We start from the raw sequence: 21840 nt of genomic DNA on the forward strand, positions 1-21840 counted from the left end.
AAGCCTATAGAGTTCCAATAAGAAGAATCTGAAGGGACACAGACTGAGATACATTGTAATTAAACTGTCAAAAGTTAAAGACAAGGAGAGAATCTTAAAAGCAGTAAGAGGAAAACAACTTATTACATCAAGGGAACCCCCCCATAAGATTATTGCCAGATTTTTAAGCAGAAACTTTGCAGGCCAGAAGGGAGTGGCACAATATATTCAAAGTGCTAAAAAGAAAAAACCCTGCCAACCAAGAAAATTCTACCCAGCAAAGTTGTCCTTCAGAATCGAATGAGAGATAAAGAGATTTCCAGACAGGCAAAAACTAAAGCAATTCATCACCACTAGACCAGGCTTATAAGAAATGTGACAGGGAGGTCTTCAAGCTGAAATGAAAAAAAGCTAATTACTAAGAGGAAAACATCAAAGTATAAAACTCACTGGTAAAAGTAAATATACAGTTAAATTCAGAATACTCTAATGTTCTAATGGTGTTGGGTAAATCCTTATACATCTAATATAAAGGGAAAAGACCAGAGATTAGAAATAACTATAACTACAATAATTTATCAATGGATACACAAGGTAAAAAGATGTAAATTGTGACATTGAAAAAATAAAAGATTGGGGCTGGGGGAGAGCAAAAATGCAGAGCCTTAAGGTGCACTCAAAGTTAAATTATCAGCTCAAAACAGACTATTATAACTCTAAGATGTTTTATTTAAGTCTCATGATAACCACAAAGCAAAAACCTATAGTAGATACACAAAGGATAAAGAGAAAGAAATATAGGCATACCACTAGAGAAAATCATCAAATCACAAAGAAAGCAGTAACAGAAAAAGAAAGGAACAAAGAAATTACAAAACAGCCAGAAAACAATTAACAAAATGGCAATAGTAAGTCCACACATGTCAATAATTTCTTTAAATATAATAGGCTAAGTTCTCCAATCAAAAGATACAGAGTGAGTGAATGTATTACAAAGAAAACACAACAGGACCCAACTATATGCGCTTTAAGCCAAAGACTATAATAAGAAACAAAGAAAGTCATTATATAATTACAAATAGGTCAATCCAAAAAAGTATATAACTTTTGTAAATATTTATGCACCCAACTTAGGAGCACCTAAATATATAAAGCATATATTAACAGAAGTGAAGGGAGAAATAGACAGCAATATAATAATAGTAGGAGACTTCAATACCCCACTTTCAACAATGAATAGATCATCCAGAAAAAAAATCAATAAGAAAACATTGGAATTAACCTACACATTAGATCTGATGGACTTAACACAAAATTATAGAACTTTCCATCCAACAGCAACACAATACACATTCTTTTAAGCACACATGGAACATTCTCCAGGACAAATCATTTGTTAGGCCACAAAAAAACTCATAATAAATTTAAGAAGACTGAAATCATGTCAAGCATCTTTTATGACCATAGTGGTATGAAACTAGAAATGAAGTACAAGAAGAAAACTAGAAAATTCACAAGTATGTTGAGATTAAAGAACCAATGGATCAAAGAATAAATCAAAAAAATATATTGAGACAAATTACAATAGAAGTACAACACACCAAAATTTATGGGATGTAGCGAAAACAGTTGTAAGAGGGAAGTTCATAGCAAGAATGTTAAGATATAACAACAAGAATAGCAAAACCAGAGGCATTCACAACTAGAATATACAACTATATACTGGGGGGTTTTGGGGAGAGAATAAAAGGAATATTGGCAACGGTTGTTAGCTCAGGTGCCAATCTTTCTTTTTTTAAAAAAAGACATAAATTAAGAAATAAGAAAAGTTTCAAATAAACAACCTAACTTTATACTTCAAGGAACTAGAAAAAGAATAAACAAAGCTCAAAGTTAGTAGGAGGAAGGCAATAACAAAAATAAGAGCAGGAATAAATTAAATGAAGACTAAAAAGGCAATAGAAAAGATCAATGAAACTAACAGTTTTTTGAAAAGATATAATAGACAAACCTTTAGCTAAACTAACCAACCTTCAGAAAGAAAAACAAAGATGGAGGTATCACATTTCCTAATTTCAAGCTATATTACAAACCTACGGTAATGAAAACAAGATGGTATTGGTATAAAAACAGACATGTAAATCAATAGAACAGAATAGAGATCCCAGAAATAAATCTACACATATATGGTCAATTAATTTGTGACAAAGAAGGCAAGAATATACAATGGGGAAAATAATATCTTATTTCACAAAAACTAACTCATAATGGATTAAAGACCTGAATGTAAAACTTGAAACCATAAACCTTCTAGAAGAAAACAAAGTGGGTAAACTCCTTGACATGGGTCTTGGCAATGAATTTTTGGATTTCACAACAAAAGCAAAAATCAGTGAGTGGAACTATATCAAACTAAAAAGCTTCTGCATGGCAAAAGGAACGTTCAATAAAACGAAAAGGCAACCTACAGAATGGGAGAAAATATTTGCAAATCATATATCTGCTAAGGGGTTAATATCCAAAATATAGAAAGAACTCAAAAACTCGATAACAAAAGAAATAAACAATCTGTTTGAAAATGAGCAGAGAAACTGAACAGACATGTTTCCGAAGAAGATATACAAATGGCTAACAGGTACATGAAAAGGTGCCTCCACCTCGTTAATCATCAGGGAAGTGCAAATCAAAACTACAATGAGATATCACCGCACACCTGATAGAATGGCTATCATGAAAAAAAAAAACAAGACATAAATGTCAGTGAGGATTTGGAGGAAGGGGAACCCTTGTGGACTGTTGGTAGGAATGTAAACTGGTGCAGACACTATGGAAAACAATATGAGGTTCCTCAAAAATTAAAAGTAGAACTACCATATAATTCAGCAACCACATTTCTGGATAGATAGCCAAAGGAAATGAAAACAGGACATCAAAGAGATATCTGCACTCCCATGTTCATTGCAGAATTATTCACAATGTCTAAGATACGGAAACAATCTAATTGTACTTCAGTGGATGAATGGATAAAGAAGATGTGGTATGTACATACAATGCAGCCATGAGAAAAAAGGAAATTCTTCATTTATGACAATGTGGATGGATCTTGAGGGTATCATGCTAAGTGATGTAAACCAGAGAGGGAAAGACATATAAGGCATGGTATCATTAATATGTGGAATCTAACAAAAAAATGGTCAAACTCATAAAAACAGAATAGAAAAGTGGTTGACTGGGGCTGGGGGGTGGGGGAAACAGAGTTATGTAAAAGGATACAAACTTTCAGCTTTAAGATGACTAAGGTCTGAGAATCTAGTGTGTAATGTGGTGACTATAGTTGATAACACTGTATTGTATAATTGAAATTTGCTAAGAGACTAAAACTTAGATGTTCTCACCAAAACACACAAAAAAAGATATATATGTAAGGTGATGGATATATTAATTTTAATTAACTAGATGGGGGAATCCTTTCACGGTGTATATGTATATCAAATCACCATGATGTCCACTTTAAACATCTTTTAAGTTTGTCAATTATGCTACCATAAAGCTGAAATTCAAAAAGAAAAAAATGCGTTTGTTTCAGTTGGAACTCAGTAACATCTGTCCAATTCAGTTTATACCCACCTCCCTCCTTTTAGCTTTTCCTGCATTAGCAATCAGGAGAATATGGGAAAAATTCCATTGCTAGTGGATATTACACAATTATCTCTTCTCCTCCTCTTCTCCAATTTTTATAAGCATACACTGGCAATAATCTTAAAGGTGAAATAAAACCCAGCAATTTTCAAAGAAATCATTGTATTCCCATATAGATAGCCTCCTAAAATTGTCCTAGTCTTGTCCACTGAAACAGTATTATGTCAAATAAAATTCATGTTTGGCGTAATTCTCCTAAGTAAAAGATCTTCACAGAAAGAAAAAAAGAATCATGTTTTTTTCTTTAAGTAATGTGTCAAAAATATACACATAGGACCTCAAAGGTAATCCACCATGAACTTAGCTGCTTCTTGATTTAAAGTCGGTATCTCTAGATTCAGACAAGATTTTGTTCTTCATTTTTATTCAAATGAAGTATAATTCACATATGATAAATGCACGTATTTTAAGAGTTTACGTCTGTAAGTCTTGAAAATTGTATTCCCTATTCATCTACCAACCAAAACAAGGCCTCGACCCTTCCCATCACCCCAGGAATTTTCTTATCCCCTTTCCATCAATCCCCATCATCCAGAGACGAGCACTTTCTCATTTCTATACACCATCGGGTTCTTTGTCTGTTTTTGGACTGTGTGCAAATGAAATCACACAGTACTCTCTCTTTTGTGTCGCTTTCACTTAACACGATGTTTTAATGTCTGTGCATGTTGTTGTATTTATTCTTTTTATTGCTGAGCAGTACTACTTATATGACTATACCACAGTTCAGTTGCCTATTCTCCTATTGGTGGATAATTTGTTGCTTTTAGTTTTTGGCTATCATGAATAAGGCTACTATGAACCTGCTTGTACAAATTTCTTGGTTTCCATATGCCCTAGTACCCAGAGTGGAATAACTGGGCTATATGGTGGAAGTTTATTTATCTTTAAGAGAAACTGGCAAACATTTTTCCAAAGTGGTCATGCATTGCTGATCAGAGCCTAAGATAATAAAAGGTTCCAGTCTTTTCATATTCTTGAGCACCATTTGCATTGTTAGTTTTTTTTAATTTAACGAACTTACTTAATCTTAAATAACAAATATGCTATTGTGGTTTTAATTTGCATTTAAATATTGACAAATGATGTTAACCATCTTATTGGATGTTTGTATACCTTCCTTTGTGACGTATCTTTTTTCAAGCATTTTGGCCATTTTTTATATGGATTGTTTTCTTTTTGTTGTGATTTGTGCTTTTTTCTTTTTGCTAGATATGATTCTTTTGCTAGATATACGTGTTGCAAATATTTTTTTTCCATTCTGTAGCCTGTTTTTCTCTCTTATTAAGGATGTCTGTTGATAAGTGAGGCTATCTATTTTGACAAAGTTTAATTTATAATTTGTTTCTTTTGTGGTTAGTGTTTTTAGTTCATGTCTAAAAAATATTGCCTAAATAACTGTAGGTTAATTTTGTGTTAGCTTGATAGGGGCACAGGGTGCCCAGATATTTGGTAAAACATTATTCTGGGTGTTCCTGTGAGGGGGTTTTGGATGAGATTAACATTTAATTGGTAGATGGAATAAAGAAGATTACCTTCCCTAATGTGGGTGGGCCTCATGCAATCAGTTGAAGACCTGAATAGAACCAGTCAAAGAGAATTCTTCCTTTCTGATTGCCTCCACACTGGGACATTGGCTTTCTTCCTGCCTTCAGACTCAAACTGAATCATGGGCTTTTCCTGGATCTTGAGCATGCTGGCCTTAGGGCCGGAACTACACAACTGGCTCTCTGCTTCTGCTTCTCAGGCCTTTGGACTTGGACTAGAACTAAACCATTTGTTCTCTTGGATCTACAATTCGCCAGTCTACTCTGCAGATCTTGGGACTTGCCAGCCTCCATAATTGTGTGAGCCAATGTCTTATAAAATCTTTTCATACACACACATACACATATTATACACATTATTTGTTCTATTTCCCTGAAGAATCCTGAATCATACACCTACTGTAAAGTCTGAAGGTATTCTATGTTTTCTTGTAGAAGCATTATGAGTCTAGCTTTTACATTTACGTCTATGATTTGACTCTAATGAATTCATGGGTATGGAATAAAGTAGGAATTGATCTTCATTTTTTGTTTTCCTCCATGAGTCTATTCAATTATTCCAGCACCATTTCTTTAAAAAACATTTCTTTCCCTATTGAAATGACTGGGTAAATTGGTCAAAAATCAATTGTCCATACAGAGATGCAACTATTCTGTACCCTATTGCATTCCACTGATCTTTATTTTTCCCTATGCTGTTACCACACTCTCTTAAATATTATGGCTTTATAGTAAACCTTGCAATCAGATATAGAAGGGCCTCCAAATTTGTCCTTCTTTTTCAAGATTTTTTTTGACTATTCTAGGGACTTTGGATTTCCACATAAATTTTAGAATAAATTTGTCAATTGCAAACAAAATATGTCTGGAATTTTGTTGGTGTTGCACTGAATCTGAAGATCAATTTTGGGAAAATGGACATATTAACGTTATTGAGTCTTACAATCTATTAGCATGTAATATGTATTTATGGTTTCATTAATTACTATTTGACTAAACTTTTTAATACAGAGATCTTGCATATCTTCTGTTAGATTTGCTCCTAGATATTTATTTTCTGATACTATTGTTTTTTTCTTAATTTTATTTTTTACTTAATGTATGTAAGATAATTCATAGATAATTCATAATGGAGAAGAAATAAAAATAAATAACAAACATTTTAAAAAACCCCTATCTGATAAGTGTGCATCTGGGACCACCTCAGTGTCTGCTTCAGTTGCGTGTTTCTTTTCTTTACTATGAATCACATTTTTATACTTATTTGTGAATCATGTACTTTTTTGTTGTGTGGTGGACATTATGTACAAAATTAAGTAGGGACGGAAATAAATATTTACAGTTGGAAAGCTCTGCTCCTCTTTGGTCAGGCTGTTAGTGTGGGAGCTGAATTGATCTAATAGGTATTTGATTTGCATTTGGGCTTTGATGCAGCCTTAGTTAGTCTTAATTTACAACTGATTTCAAATTTCTGAGAGTCAGGACTTTTTCTTTATCAGGGATTGATGTCTTAGCATGCCAAGGCTTCAGCAATCTCTTTATGTTTTACAGCTTGGATACCAACTTTCTGAATGGTAGGAGATCTCTCTCTCTCTCTTTTAAATTCTGGCAGTCAGCTTTTAGTCACTGAGATGTTCTTGTTTTCCGATCCCACCTCTGGCTTTCTAAATAATAAGAAATCTTTTTCCATCCTACTGACATTTTCCCGGCTTTCTGAGAGCCTCTATAGCGGGTTAAATAACAGCCTGGAGTGCCTCAGACAAATTCCTCTCAGCATCCTGCCGTGTCACCAGTCTTGAGAAGTGCTAGCCTTGCTTGTGGGCAAAGCCTTCTTCTCAGGGATGGGTGCTCTATCAGCTCTCCCGGACTTTGTTGCATTGTAATCACTCACATGCTCACTGAAGACTCATGAAGAAGTGTTAATGGTTGAGTGTAGATTCCAGGTGGCTGGGGCTCCTTAGGATTTCAGTCCATCAGTACAGCCTACACATGGCCATTAAAAGTTCATTAAAATTTAACTGATGTCTCCTTTCTGCAATTCAGGTGGTTTTGATAAAAGCAACTGCAAGTGTCATCTCTCTTAGAAGAGTTCATTACTTTCTGGAATTTAATTCATTCATGTTCTTTGTGACCTCAGCTTTCCGGTGGGTTTAAAAAGATAAAAGTACAATATTGAAGTTTATCTGGCTTGTTCTCATTACTAGTGTGGGAGAAACAGTCTTTCTAACTGGAAGCAGAAGTGCAGAATCGACTTGCTGCTTTTAAGTCACTGGCCTTGCAAAGAGCAGATGCAGAACATCATCGAGTTCTTTAGTGGCATGGAGCTGTCCCCGCAGCTGAAAGCAACTTCTTTGATCTTTTACTGTTCTTCTATTCTTGGTTTATCTGTCACTGATTAATGGTAATAATAAGATCATCTGAATGTGAAAAGAGCAATTCTTTAGGAATCTAATGTGAACTTTGAATTTTAGTCAGGGAAAAACCTGATTGATACTTCACAGGACTGAATAAGGGAAATGCTAAGGTGTTTTTTCTTATCTGGCTGTGTCTTAGGTGTCCAGCTACGCTGGATCCTTCAGAGATGTGCATGAATCCATCACTCAGAGTCCACGCCCCAGAGTGACTTCCCTGAGCACACATTTTTGGGTGAGTGGAAACTTGGCCTTTGATTAGGAAGTCTAGTGTGATTATGAGTACAGGTCCACCCTTTGAGGTCCCCGAATATCCAGGCTGCTTATAACTCCACTATACATCCCCCTACCTCCTACTTCTCAAAGGTAGACATTTAGGAGTATCTCGCTCACCTTCTCACCTCTCTGTGCTCTGCCTTTGGGACACTTTAACAGTGTAATTGTTAGGAATTTGGGCTCTGAAGCCTGATGGCTTTGATTTAAATTTTAATCACACAGCCTCTGTTGTGTAACTTGGGCATGCCACTTAATATCCGTGTGCCTTAGTTTTCACCTCTATATCATGAAAAAAGTAGCAATATCTATGTCACCTGGTTATTTGGAACATTAATTAGGTTAATACACGAAAATCTTTAGAACAGTGCATGGCACACAGTAAGCACTTAATAAATGTTAGCTATTAGTATTGCATAATGTTTACTGAACACTTTTATACGGCCAGATAGTGTGGTAAGCAATTGACAAGCATTGTCTCACTTAAGAATCCCTCAAACCTGTAAGATCAGTGTTATCATCCTCACTCTGCTGATGAGGAAGCTCAGGCTCAAGGAGATTCAGTTGCACAATCTGTATGGTGAAGCCAGGAGTCAAACCCAGGTCTTTAAGATTCCACAGCATACACTTAACCACGACCTTGAGAACTCCCATTTCCAGTAGCATTTCCCATGAAGCATGTTCTAGAATTCTCCTGCAAAAAAATATTGCAGAGATTTAATTTTTCAGTGAAGAAGTTGCTTAGGAATCCAGAAGCTCTTGATTCTAAGGCCACGTATCTACTATGCTCAGAAGTAAACTTATAATGTTCCCACTCTGTCAACATCTCCCAAGGCTATGGGAACAAATCTAAGAGATGCTCAATGCCAAGTAAATCATCACCCACACTCACAATAGCTGATATTTATTGATAACTCATAATGTGCCTGAAGCTATGCTAAATAATTTAAATACACTATTTCATTTTCTCTTTGGAACAACTCTGTTTAAAAGGCATTTCTGCCCTTACTTACTGTTGAGGGAATTGAGGTTTGATTGGAATTAAATTACCTGTCCAGGCCGACACCATGAGAAAGAAATAGAGCCAGGAATTGCTTCCTGGTCTTCTTATCTCCAGGGTCCATATTTCTAATAACTCTGTATGGGATGACCAAGTGCTCTAGTTTGCCTGGGACTAAAGGGTTTCCCAGTATGTGGGACTGTCAGTACTAAAACTTGGACAGATCCAGGCAAACCATGATTGCGGGTTACTACAATTCTCATTGTTGTTTCCTATGAAGACTATTTCAAAATTACCTGCATAAAGATCCTGGGGGCGGAAGGAGTGTAGGAAATGGTGATGTTCTTGCAGTTTCTGGTATAATGACATACAAGAAGCACTCAAGGCCTTCATGAACTTCTGGGCCCTTAACACCTTCATTGACTATACCTTTCTTCTTGATGATGCTAAAAGAAACTGGAATACTCTGAGAGATTCAAAAAATCCTGGAAGCATTGGCAAATCTGGAAAAAGAGATACAGGATGCACCATGGGCCATTAGTTCTGAATTTTCTATGGCATGAAGACTTCTTTCCTATCTTACAGACATTTTTACTTCAATATTAGGATAAAGAACACAGTCATGTTAAGGAGAATTTCACCTTCCCCAGGCAGAAGAAATAACAAGTGAGGAGTCAGCTGTGCCTCAGCAGTAGGTCAATAAGAAAAGTCAGAGTCATCTATGGGGGTCAGGAAACAGACCATAGAGAGCAGTCAGAAGAGAGGCTTCCATTTGCTATTCTGAAAAATGCAAAGGAAAACTTACCTGATCAGTGACTTACTGAGGCCGTTAGGGAATCAGCAATTGTCAATCCTGCTGAAGGGAAGCTACTGAAGTAGACAGACAGGTGGGAGCCTTCCAGGGTCTTAGTGCAAAGAGCATGAGAGAGGAGAACAAATGAAGGCTCACACTGCTCTGCTCGCAACTAGAGCTCTAAGTAGAGCTCTTTTCTCAAGGCTGGAGGAACTGGAACTGTGAGCTCTGATAGCTGATCTGTAATCAGAACCTGATCAGATAATGCATCTAAAGGAATTCCAAAAGGATGATGAAAGATTTTTCCTCCCCAGATGGCTTTACCTCCTCCCTTCTCATAATTGAAAAAAGTAACAATTCACCAAAACAGGTATTCCAATTCTGTGCCAGTTTTTGGAATACTTTTGTGCTCCATTCGTGCAGGTTATAGGGTAGAGAATTTTTTTAAATTTTTGTTTGTTTGTTTTTGATGAGAGGGAAGAATCCCTAAATTCCTAGAGGATTTTGAGCAAGCTAACATAATTTAATAATCAAAGCCAAAATATTTTGTTGGGTGTTAATTATATGGCAGAAACAGTATTAATCCCTTTTTAGTGGTATCTCATTTAATTCTTATAATAACCTTTGAGTTTCCCATATTTTATTGACAGGGAAGTGGTCATATGGAACTTATATAATCTGTTCATGATTTCACACCCACTAGATGGCACAGGAAGGATCCGAATATTGGTGTGCTTGTCTCCAAAAGTAGTGCTGTCAATTACTTCACAATCATACCTCAAGGGATACCATCACAAGGAATGCATTTGTAGTTGGAAGCTTCTAGACTGTGAGACAGCTGGTGTATCAGTCAAGGTTCTATCAGAGAAGCAGAACAGCTTTGATACAGGTATTTGAACTTACCCTTTTGTGGGAACTAGTTAAGCAGTTTCTGTAAAGCTGTTGCCTTCATATCTGATGCTGGGGTTTGAAATCCACAGGACATGTAATTAGGAAGAGAAAATGGTTGTAAAGTAGGGGAGGAAAAAACCAAGTTGGAACTCATGCACACAAGCTGAAACTTACAAGTATGGACCAAAACCCACGTTGATTTTCACTGCCTCAAACTTTGACATCAGATATTCCTGGTGTCCTTCAGAAGTTGGCACCCTTCTTCTGAGAATGACCAGCTCACCTAGTTAGTCTAGGACTGAGAGGCTAATAATAGAATAAATGGGTCTCCAAAACAGGGGATGGAAGTTGAAGTAATCTTGCTTATCAGCACTTTTAGTAACCCACTTGGGTAATTTGTGCTTCCCCTTCCCACAATTCTAGTCTCTCTGGGTCTGAAGGTTCTTGTTCCAGAGAGGAAATGCTTCTAATTTGGTACACAGTGAGACTTCCATTAAACTTCAAGCTATATCTATTGCCTGCTCCTTTAGGTTTCTTGTACCAAGAGATAAGCAGATAAAGAAAGAGTTATTCTAGCGGAGATAATTGCCTGCCATCATCAGGATGTGGTAGGGATGCTATTATATAATTTGGGCAGAGAGGAATATGCTTGGCACTCAGGTAATCTACTGGGGCTTTTCTTATACTCCTTTGTCTAATATTGGGAATCACTGGACAAGTGCTGCAGGCATAGCATGAGAAGGGCAAGATGACCAGGATTAAGAGACTACATCATTTTGCCCCAATGCATCATGATGCCTAGATCAGTGGAGTTGCTAGCTGAGGGTGAGTGTAATCTAGAAAGGGTAGTAAAGGAAAGATATATTGACTATTAATTGTGACCTCAGGACCAGTTATAGCAATGATTCTTCCTAGCAATCTACTTTTAAGTTTCCCTGTGAAAAGAGATCAATCAGAATCCTGGAGCAGCTGTGTTCCAGATGAGGTGAATTTAACATATGGAGCAAGTGGATCCAAACAGCTGAAGCAGATATTGTTGTGTGCCGTCCAGATTCCCTCTTTAGAAGCAAACACACATTCCCCCAGCCCCAGCTCCCAGGAGTTTTGATTGCTGAAGTCTCAGAGTTGCTCTTTAAGAATTACAATTGGTCCTTTTTAGGAATTATACGTGGCCAAAGGAAACTGCCTTGTCCACTCCTCTTTCCTGAGGGCACCCTACAGCCAACTACTATTCAATACCTTGGTAAAAAGCCCTAGCCTCCTTTTTATTTGGAATTACTCTGAAGGTCCATCACAGATTTGGAGCTCCTGTAAGTGTTGGCTAAGACTTCTCTTACAAGTACTTCTCGGTTCAACCTCTCACCCCATTCTGTGTCCATTATCCCTCACAAATATTTTTGAGAGCATTTCTCAGCACACCTCATCCATGCAAATCTCAGAAACTCAGATTTTGTTCTCTGAGTAATCCAACTTAAGACATAGTGTAAGGTAGAAAGCAGACCAAGCTTAGTATGGGGAAGACTACAGTTATGTGCTGTAGGTGACTGTCTATGTCCTAGTTAATCTTTTTTTATTCCCCCAGTGACTTAGAAGGTCTAGCAGGCACAAATATCAAAAAAGCTAAATACACAAATTTGAGAAGGTCAATTAATGCACCTGATACAGAATTCGGGATTAAAAAACCTTCAATAGAATGAAACCATGATGAAATAAAAGTGTTGCATTGAGGTTCTACAAGTTACCTGCTAAGCACGGGATCAAGCAGGAGTTAGCAAACTGCCATTCATGAGCCAAATGTAGTCAGCTGCTTGTTTTGTAGACAAAGTTTTATTGGAACCCAGGCACACCATTCTTTCCTGCCTTGTCTCTCGCTGCTCTTGTGATACCATGTTAGAGGTCATTGAGTCTACGTAAGCTTCAAAGCCTAAAATATATACTTTCTGGCCTTTTACACATAAAGTTTGCCAATCCCTGAAATAGAAGAATTGACTTTTGGAGGAATTACCAAAAAATTTGTATCAAGGAAATGTTGTAGCATCCCAACAAACAAAGGCGGTGGACCTGTCTGCAGCCCTCTGCCCTGGACCAGTCACATCTGGTGCCTTGGGTCACACTGCATAGTGACAGGAACAAATCTAGGTGGGTTAACTGGAAGCCATACCATAGGCAAATGGTTGAAGAAACTGAGGTATTCACCCCTGAGAAGTGATGACAAGAAGAACTAGGCGGATAGTGTGGTCTTCAAATGTTTGGAAGATTGGAATGGGTGATCTTTTTATTTCATTGCTTCATAGTAAACACTGGTTGGTTTATAGGATGGGGGACCGGGACTTCAAAATAATTTTATAATGGTTAGAACTGAACAAGCATGGAAGAAGTTGAACGTTCTGCGTGTAGAAACAATGACTGCAGGATTTAAACGTTGTGACTCTGAAGTCAGAGAGCTGCCACAATATAAGGTATAGGAATGAGAGCAAGAGGCAGGCTGTCAGGCTTTGTTTTCATCTATAAAATGTCTATGTCATGGGTGGTGGTGGGAATTAAATAAAATAATACATGGAAAGTAGCTTAGCTCAGCGCCTGCTACGTAATAAGAATGTAGTAAGTGTCGCTATTGTTCTCCTTATGAGTTGACTGAGGAAGAGTAACTAGTCGTTAAGAGTTGTTACAGAGAATATCTGTATATTTCGTGAAAGGTAGAACTTAGTCATTTTTGCTTTCATTCTTCAGTAAAATAAAGAAAAATAGGGTAAACAATATAAGGTTACCAAGCATTTATTTTTCCAAATAATTACATTAAAAGAAAACCAACTACCACCTACTCTTACTGTAATTTTGTAACAAAAATATGCTAACAACAAAATGTAGGAAGGGTATAATTTCCTATTTAAGGAGAGTCTTTTATAAGAAATATTAAGTAATATATGAATGTATGCATATATATGAATGCATATGTATATTGTCTCTATATTTATTCATATAATGTTTTCCTGAGTTCTTTCATTCTACTGCAGGCTGTAAAGTTGTCATGAACTGGCCAATATTTGTGAACCGTAGGGTAGACCCATCTTCTTCATCACTAAAAGTCTACGAATCTGAGAATTATATGCAATTTGGCAACCATAGCTGTTTAGAGATTTTGCAGCATCTGGTTTTAGAAGTTTAGGCCACTTCTTGTTAAGCTTGCATTTCTTCTGAGTTGTGAGATATAGTTTCCTATTAAGAGAGCTTTGCTTCTTCCTCTCCCTTTTGCTCAAAGAATGAGATAAGGAGGCTTCTAATTAACAAGGGGTAAAAAAGCACAAATAGATGCGCCATCAGCACTGCTGCCTTTCTTGCAAATTTGGCGGAACTCTGCCAACCGGCAGTACCTCGTCAACTACACTCCTTGCCTTCTATGCAGATGATCTGAACTTATTTGGGTTACACACATCTTTTGAAATTAGTTCTGTTTCTACAGGTGTGGTTGTTTTCTTGTTGTAAAAAGAAACAAGAGCGACAAAAATCTTAGGGATTAATTTGTCAAATAAATTAATCAGAAATAGAACAGAAATTACCATTGAGAGCTGGGCCTATGAGGCAAGTGAGGCACTCCCTCACGTGCAAAATGTAAGGGGGCGCCGAGAAATCAGGGATCAAGGTGGGTAATATTTTAATGAAATATTTTTAAAAATGCACAACATCAATGATGAACAAAATATCAAAATTTTAAATAAAAACCAGTACGGTATTCTTTTCTTTTTTCCTTCTGGCTCCATCATACTTTAGCGTGGCTCGGTTGCAATTACGTTGATAGGTCCTGTTCACATTTTGGGGGAATTTATTTTGTAAGGTCACTAGGATGCCATGAAGAGGCTGGGAAGGAGTGTAATTTGTGAAGTAGTCTCTGTCACCTGAGAGACATCACATGCCACCTTAGGTCCACAACTTCCTATCTTCTCACTGAGGACAGCGAGAGATTTTTGAGAATGTTTCAGACGAAATTTCTATCTTAGCAGATCCATGGGCTGTATGAACTCTTCCTACTTTCAAAATGCATGTTTTTAGCAAGCATGTCTCAGTCCTTCTTTTATTTGCTAAATTATTTATTTATTAGGTGTTATTTATTTTTAAATTTATTTCCAAAGCCCAATTTTTATTTTTATCCCTTATCCTTTTCCTTCCCTCTTCTTCTAGTGAATCAGTTTATTTTATTTACTATTTTATTTTATTTTTTGCAGCTTTATTGAGATATAAGTGACACACAACACTGTGTAACTTTAAGATGTACAAGGTGTTGATTTGATACACTTTTATATTGCAACATGATCACCACTGTAGGGTTAGCTAACACCTTCATTGCGTCTCATAGTTACCATTGCTTTTTGGTGGTGAGAACATTTAAGATCTACTGACTTAGCAATTTTCAAGTATACAATTCAGTACTAAGTATAATCACAGTGCTGTGGATTAGATTCCCAGAATTTATTCATCTTCTAATGGACATTTGTACCTTTTGACTGACATTTCCATAATTGCCCTGCCCCCCAGCCCCTGGTAACCACTATTCTACTCTCTATTTCAAGTTGGCCTTTTTAGATTCCCTATGTGGTGATATCATATAGTATATGTCTGTCTTTGACTGACTTAATTCACTTAGCATAATGCCCTCAAGGTCCGTCCTTGTTGTCACAAACGGCAGGATTTCCTTCTTTCTCATGGCTGGATAATATTCTGTTGTTTATTTATACATATTGTATATATATATACACACATATGTGTATATATACACAATGCATATTTAGTATATAAAATATTAAAAATATTTTTAAAATAAAATTTTATAGTCATGTTGTTGTTTTAATATGTAGCCATTTTTCCTTGGAGAAAATACATTCTTTGGTTATTGTCTTTCAGAATAACAAAGGCAAGAACACATTTTTATTAGAAGTATCTCATCCAGAAAGTTAGAAGCAATAGAAAAAAACATAATAAATAATTCTGGGGTCAGAATGTATTATTTTATGATATCTAACTTATTAATAAATTAAAATTGGTTCTTATAGGAATCAAATAAATTAAAATTATGCAAGTAATTCACTGAACAAAACTCTGCTTCAGGTCAGACTTCCAATCTTCACAAAATCCTGAAAATGTGATTTCAATGTCTATTACCACAAAATAAAGAAAACCAATTAAAATAATGTTGCACTGACAAAGTAAAGTTTGTACATTTTAATTTTCCCTGATGCTAATAACATTGTAGATTATTAAAACTAAAGACTTTCAGAAATCCAATTTATTTTCACTCATTAAGGTCATCATTTCCTTTTTGTATTCTTCTCAACTTTGGTAGTAAATGAAAGCAGATTTTTCTTTTATCCTATTTACTTTCTGCTCTTCATGCAGTGTGATTGTTTTATACATAAAGCTGGAAAAAACTTTGAATATATATTTCCCTAGTAATGTTTCAAAATATGACAGGAACATTTTTTCAAACTGTTTTAAACATTCACTGAATTCTTTCTTTAATTTGGCTTTGAAAGTCAAATAATAAACAGAAATATTTATAATAATAAGCCAACTTGGGTTCCAAATCTAATAAAATGTTTGTACCTGAACTAAAATAGGATAATCCTCATTTTTGTCATTGTTAAAGAGAAATAGCAACTTTAAAATATTTCGGTAATTACTTTTAAAGAGGGAACTTGCATATGTTTTACTTAAAGTCCAAAGAAAGAGAACTTATCCTTCCAATTATTTTATTAATAAAAACAGTCATGTTGTCATATAGAGTATGATTTTTGTTGGCATTAAAAGTAATATTTAAACAAATTGGGGAATATAGGAAAGAATATGGAATAAATAACACATACCACATTTACTTACAGACAATTCCCTATATAAAAACTACTGGCATTTTGATACATTTTCTCTAGGAAAAATTTCTGTTCCTTGTTGCTCTGAATATAGCTATTTATCCTGCTGCTTCTTATTCAATATTATATCCATAGGCATTTTTCAATATCATTAAGAATTCTTCTAAAATATTTTTATTAATTTCATATTATTGTGTAGCATGAACATAACATAGTTTTTCCCCCATGTTCCTATGCTATTTGGCATTTCTATTGTCTTGTTTTCAGTTTTTATTATTAAGATAAACACTGAAATGAACATCACTGAACTCGAAGCTTTCATACATTCATTACTGTATTCGGATACTTTTCTAAAATTGAAATTGATGGGTGAGAAGGTTTAAATATTTTCCAGATTTGATACACATTGTTAAACTGTTGTCCAGGAAAGATAGCCCAATTCACATTCCAAGCAAGAGAGAAAAAGAACGTCGAATTTAGCACAGCCTTAAGACCATTGAGCTTGATCCTTTGTTGGATTATTCACCGCAAACTCTGTAGGTGAAAAATGATGTCTTCTTGTTTTAAATGACGTTAATTTGATTGCTAGTCAGCTTAAATTTAAAACAAATGTATTAGTCATTTCTTATTTCTTCCCCTGTGAATTTTCTATCCATATCCTTTCCCTATTGTCTTGCATATTCTGTTGCTTTTTTTTACATATTAAGAATGTTAACTCTTTATCTGTGGTATTAGTTGCAAATATTTTCTTTACTCTTATTGGCTTTTAAGTGTTTTTCATTTATCGAAATTTCCACATGTTTATGTGCTTTAATCTATCAGTATTTTTCCCGGGAAGTTTATTCATTTTTAGTACTTAGGAAATGTTTCCTAATTCAGAGATCAAATAAGTATTCTCCTGTCCTATTCCCCTCTGATTTTTGCCTGTTTTTGTCTTTTCCTTTCTCTCTTTCTCCTTCTCTCCCTCTCTCTTTCTAAACTTACTTCAACTTTCTGGAATTTATTTTAAGGTACAGAGGGAGAAAAGAAATTTTAGTTAAAGAAAATAAAACTTTTTCTTATTATGAGAGTGACAGTTAAGCAATCCATTATTTTTTTAAGTTCATATAGTACTTACTTTAAAATAAGAGGTAAGACATCCAATCTCCTTTCTCTTCTCTGTTTCCAGTTTCTAGGCTCAGAAATAGTGCTATTAAAGGTATTTATTCACTTATTTTTTTACCTATTCATTTTAGTTTACTTTACATTTGGCAAAGACTTTTGAGCTCCTACTGCATATCAACCACTATTGCAAGTACTGAAGAGGTCAAGGCCAACAGCCTTCACAGAACATTCATTGTAAAGGAGTGGAGTGGGAAGAGATCATAGTTAAATATATGAAGACACAAGGTAATTTCAGAGAGTAATTAATATTATGAAGAGAGAACACACCAGAATGGGGTAAAGAACAACTGGAAGGCGGTAGTGAGGAAAGAGATTTCACTTTTCACTTCTTACTTTTTACTTCTTATTTTGATGGGTGGATAAAAGATCTTTCTGAGGAAATGACATTTAAATTCAGACATAGATGAAGAGGCATCAGCTATGGAAAGATTGGCAAGTAAATTTCAAGTAGAGAGAAGAGTAAGTGCAAAGGCCCTGGGGTGGAACCAGATTGGCATATTTGCAGAACAGGAAAAGAACACTTTGTGACAGCAATGAGGTTAGAACAAGAAAGAAATAAAAAAGAAATAAAATCAAGTGTAACTGCCCTAAATAGTTGACCCATGGCCTGCTTCTACAATCCTTTCTTAGCTTTCTGATCAGTCCTCTGCTTATTTTGGGGCAAGTAGCACAACATTTCAACTTCTGCATCTTTTGAATACATGGGCAGTGTGTATAGCACGTGCTTACTATGAGAGGATTTGAGGACAGACTTGGGCCCAAACTCCTATTCTGCCATTTACTAAATCTCTGATCTTGGGCGATTAATGCAACTCCTTTCAGATGAATTTTTCTCTACTGTGAAATGAAGGAAAAAATTCCCACTTCACAGAATTGTGAGGATTAAACAAGATAATGTCAATGGAAGCTTAGTTTGGCAAAGAGTAAGCCAAAAACACTACTATTTGGTAAGATAATAATTTTCTTAATATCCTTCATTTATTTTTTCAGATATGCTTTAGAATAAGAAATTAAAAAAATTTTCTTTTGAGATTTAAAGGAAATTGGATTTCTTTACACTTACAGATTAATTAAGGGAGTATTGATATCTTATGGTTTCCGTCCAGGAATATTCAATTGTTTTGATATTCTCTTATGCCTTTAAAAAGAAATCATAGATATTTTTCTCATATAAATTCTACATATTTGTTGTGAAGGTTAAGTTATGCATGTGGATGCATAAGTGAGCTTGATTAATAAACATATAACTGGGTTAGATTTTTCATATTAATGTTATTTAATGAGCCTAGTAATGCATTAAGCAGCAACTTATTTTTTAAAAATGGAATTACCTGTTTCTTGAGAGTTTAATGTAACTTATATGTAAAACAATCTAGCTCTTGAGTTTCTCTTGCAGGAAGTATTTTTTTCCTTAGTTTTATTGTAATTATTTGTCTTTAAATTTTCTATTTCTAAGGAAATTTGGATATCTATATTTTTTTAGAGAATACTGTCCATTTTTAATCACGAATCTTATTAACACAGAATTATAAGGCACTCCTATAATTGTTTTTCTTTTCTTTTTCTTAGTCTAACTTTGCTCATTTGTGTTTTGCCCTCAAAACACAAATTTTTCTTGGCTCAATTTGTATTAGTTTTTAGGGCTGCCACAGCGAAGTACCACAAACTGGGAGGCTCAAACAACAGAAAATTATTGTCTCACGGCTCCGGAGGCTAAAGGTCTGAAATCCAGGTTTTGGCAGGGTTGGCTCCTAAGGGCTGTGAGGCCAGGATCTGTTCCAGGCCTTTCTCCCAGGTTTGTAAATGGCTGTCTTCGCGTTAGCATAGGCATTCTCTGTCTGCATGTCTGTCTCCAACGTCCCCTTTTCATAAGGACACTAGCTATGTTGAATAAGGGGCCCACCCTATTCTAGCTTGATTTCATCTTAATTGATTACGTCTGCATGACCCTATTTCCAAATAAGGTCACATTCTATGATCCTGGAGTTAGGACTTCAATATGTGAATTTTGAGGGGACATAATTCAACCCATAAGACAAATCATGTCATTTAAAAAAAAATTCAAAGAAGTGTGTCTTAGCTTTATCATTTTTATTGATTTTCTATTTTTTAGCTTATTATTTTCTTTTTATTCCATATTTCCTTTTCAAAGTTCTTTTAAATTATTTTTGTTTATTTTCTTAGTTTAATAATGATATAAAATGTCATCTTCAAGAGGTTTTTCTCTGTGTACAGCTTTTGCAATATTCTCCATGTTTTGATTTACTTTCATTAAATAATTTGCTTTATATTTACTCTCCACTTTGAACAAATTTTTATTAAAGAAAAGTATTTTTCAATTGCCAAGTGTGGAATTTCAAAAATGATTGACAAGAAGACAGAATATCAGATCAGGAGAGTTCAGCAAGCAGATTCCCAATTCTCTTAGTGATCAATAGTCATTACTTTGAGCACTTACATGAGCCATGCTTTGGTCATCAACCTTGCAGACTAGGAAAATAAATATTAAAATTTTTAGACTCTAAAGAGTGTATTTACTCTCAGATATGAATCCACATTACCCAATTAGAACATTTTTACTTAAAAAATTTATTTGTTCATTAATAATGAGAAACATACCCTCTGTGGGAAAAACCACAGTTGCTGACCAGTCCATTCTGTTCAAAAGTAGACCTATAAGGGGATTAAGTCACTTTCAGAAGGCTGCTCTTTGAGCAAATAGAGTGAGATGAATTAAATATCTTGTGGTGCTGGGATAAGATCAACTGACAGTATCAACAAAGATACTGCAGCAGGAGGGCGTTTCCAGTGGGAATAGGATGCTCCAGTGACCTTTGGTTGAGATCCCTCCTCCTCTCGGAGGGCACTTCCAGCTCCTTTAGCTTCAGTGCCTGCGCCATCGGCACTGACGGATGCTCTGTGATGGACTGTGATTTCTCCAGCTACATTACTGTGTTCATTTAGGTTTTAATGAGCTTTTGCCAATCTAAAATGACTGGTCTCTTCAAGGTGAGCTTTCCTCTGTCTGAAAAGCCTCTTAAAAAGGAGAATAATAACTTTCTATTCATTCATTCAACAGATTCTTACTAAATATAAATATGAGCCTGCTTCTGTGCTCTTTACTGGAAATAGAGTCAGAAACCTGGCAGATAGGGTCCCCACACTCCTGGGGCTTTCAAACTAGAAGAGGAGACAATATGTGATGATAAACAAAGACATATATAAATAAACATTTAATTTACTATTGCAATAAGTGCTAAAATGGGGACATACAGGGGCGACTTGACGAGTCAGAAGGCTCACTCTTAGGACACTTTCTAACATGCAAGATGATATATATAAGTGGTATACAAGATGACTCTCTTAGGATGAGGAGAATTTCAATAATGGAAGAGAGAAGTTTGAACATTCCAGAAAAAGGGAATTACAGTGGTAAAGATCTTAAGTCTGGACCTCCAAACTGGAACATGGAGAAATGAAAAAAAGTAAAACAAAAAATAAAATGAAAACAGAATGACTAGAACACAGCAAGCAAATGGGAGAGTTGCAGAAAAAGAAACAGCTTCTATAGGGTCTATAAAGCTCATCTTAGGGATTTTGGCTCTTTTCTTAAGGCAAGGCAGCCCTTGAAGCATTTAAGTAGAGAAATATTTTAAGATTAACTTGGTTGCTGTGCTGAGACTGATTGTAAGGGGCTGAGAAAGGATGTGGGAAGCTGTTATAGCTGTATAGGCTAAAAGATGGAAGCTTGATCTAAAACGGTAGCAAGAGAATGTTGAGACGTAATTGGCCTAGAGATATATTTAGTAGGGAGAATTCACAGCAACTAGTACTTGATTAGATGTTCAGTGTAAATAAGAGGGAGCTGTCCAGATAACTCACAGATGTTTGCCATGGGAGACCTAATGCATGGCATCCCCATTTCTTGACATTTCGTAAAAACTCAGTAAATCTTGGTGCTATTTAGCTGCTGGTATGATAAAAAGTTATAAGAAAAATGTGAATATGTGGCAAACCTTTCCTCATCCCCAATGTGTCATACCATACACACCTGTATACAAAAATCATTTGAATGAAAAAACCTAAAACAAATATACAAATAGCAACCAAAATTAGACATAAGCCAAACTAACCAACCTAGAAATTTCCTATTATCCTAAAAACATTTTGTAAGTCATACTCTTAAGAGGTATTTAGTGAAAGATCTGAATTATCAGCTTTCTAG

At 35.5% G+C, this 21840-nt stretch overlaps 1 long non-coding RNA gene across 2 annotated transcripts in view; it reads right to left on the reverse strand.

Moving 5' to 3' along the window:
• The window catches only part of LOC111775349 (uncharacterized), a 63286-nt gene that overhangs the window by 18644 nt on the left and 22802 nt on the right, over window positions 1–21840 (reverse strand). The window contains exons 5-6 of one of the 2 annotated variants that reach the window (XR_011422141.1): window positions 9206–10662; window positions 8410–8603 (exon numbers count right to left, since the gene is read on the reverse strand). This is a non-coding gene — a long non-coding RNA (uncharacterized lncRNA). Of the gene's footprint in view, window positions 1–8409; window positions 8604–9205; window positions 10837–21840 lie in introns of those variants that run through there. The other variant, XR_002810968.2, reaches the window with a different exon arrangement.

Source organism: Equus caballus, chromosome 10 (genome assembly GCF_041296265.1).
Source record: "Equus caballus isolate H_3958 breed thoroughbred chromosome 10, TB-T2T, whole genome shotgun sequence".
In the NCBI taxonomy this organism is placed as follows: domain Eukaryota; kingdom Metazoa; phylum Chordata; class Mammalia; order Perissodactyla; family Equidae; genus Equus; species Equus caballus.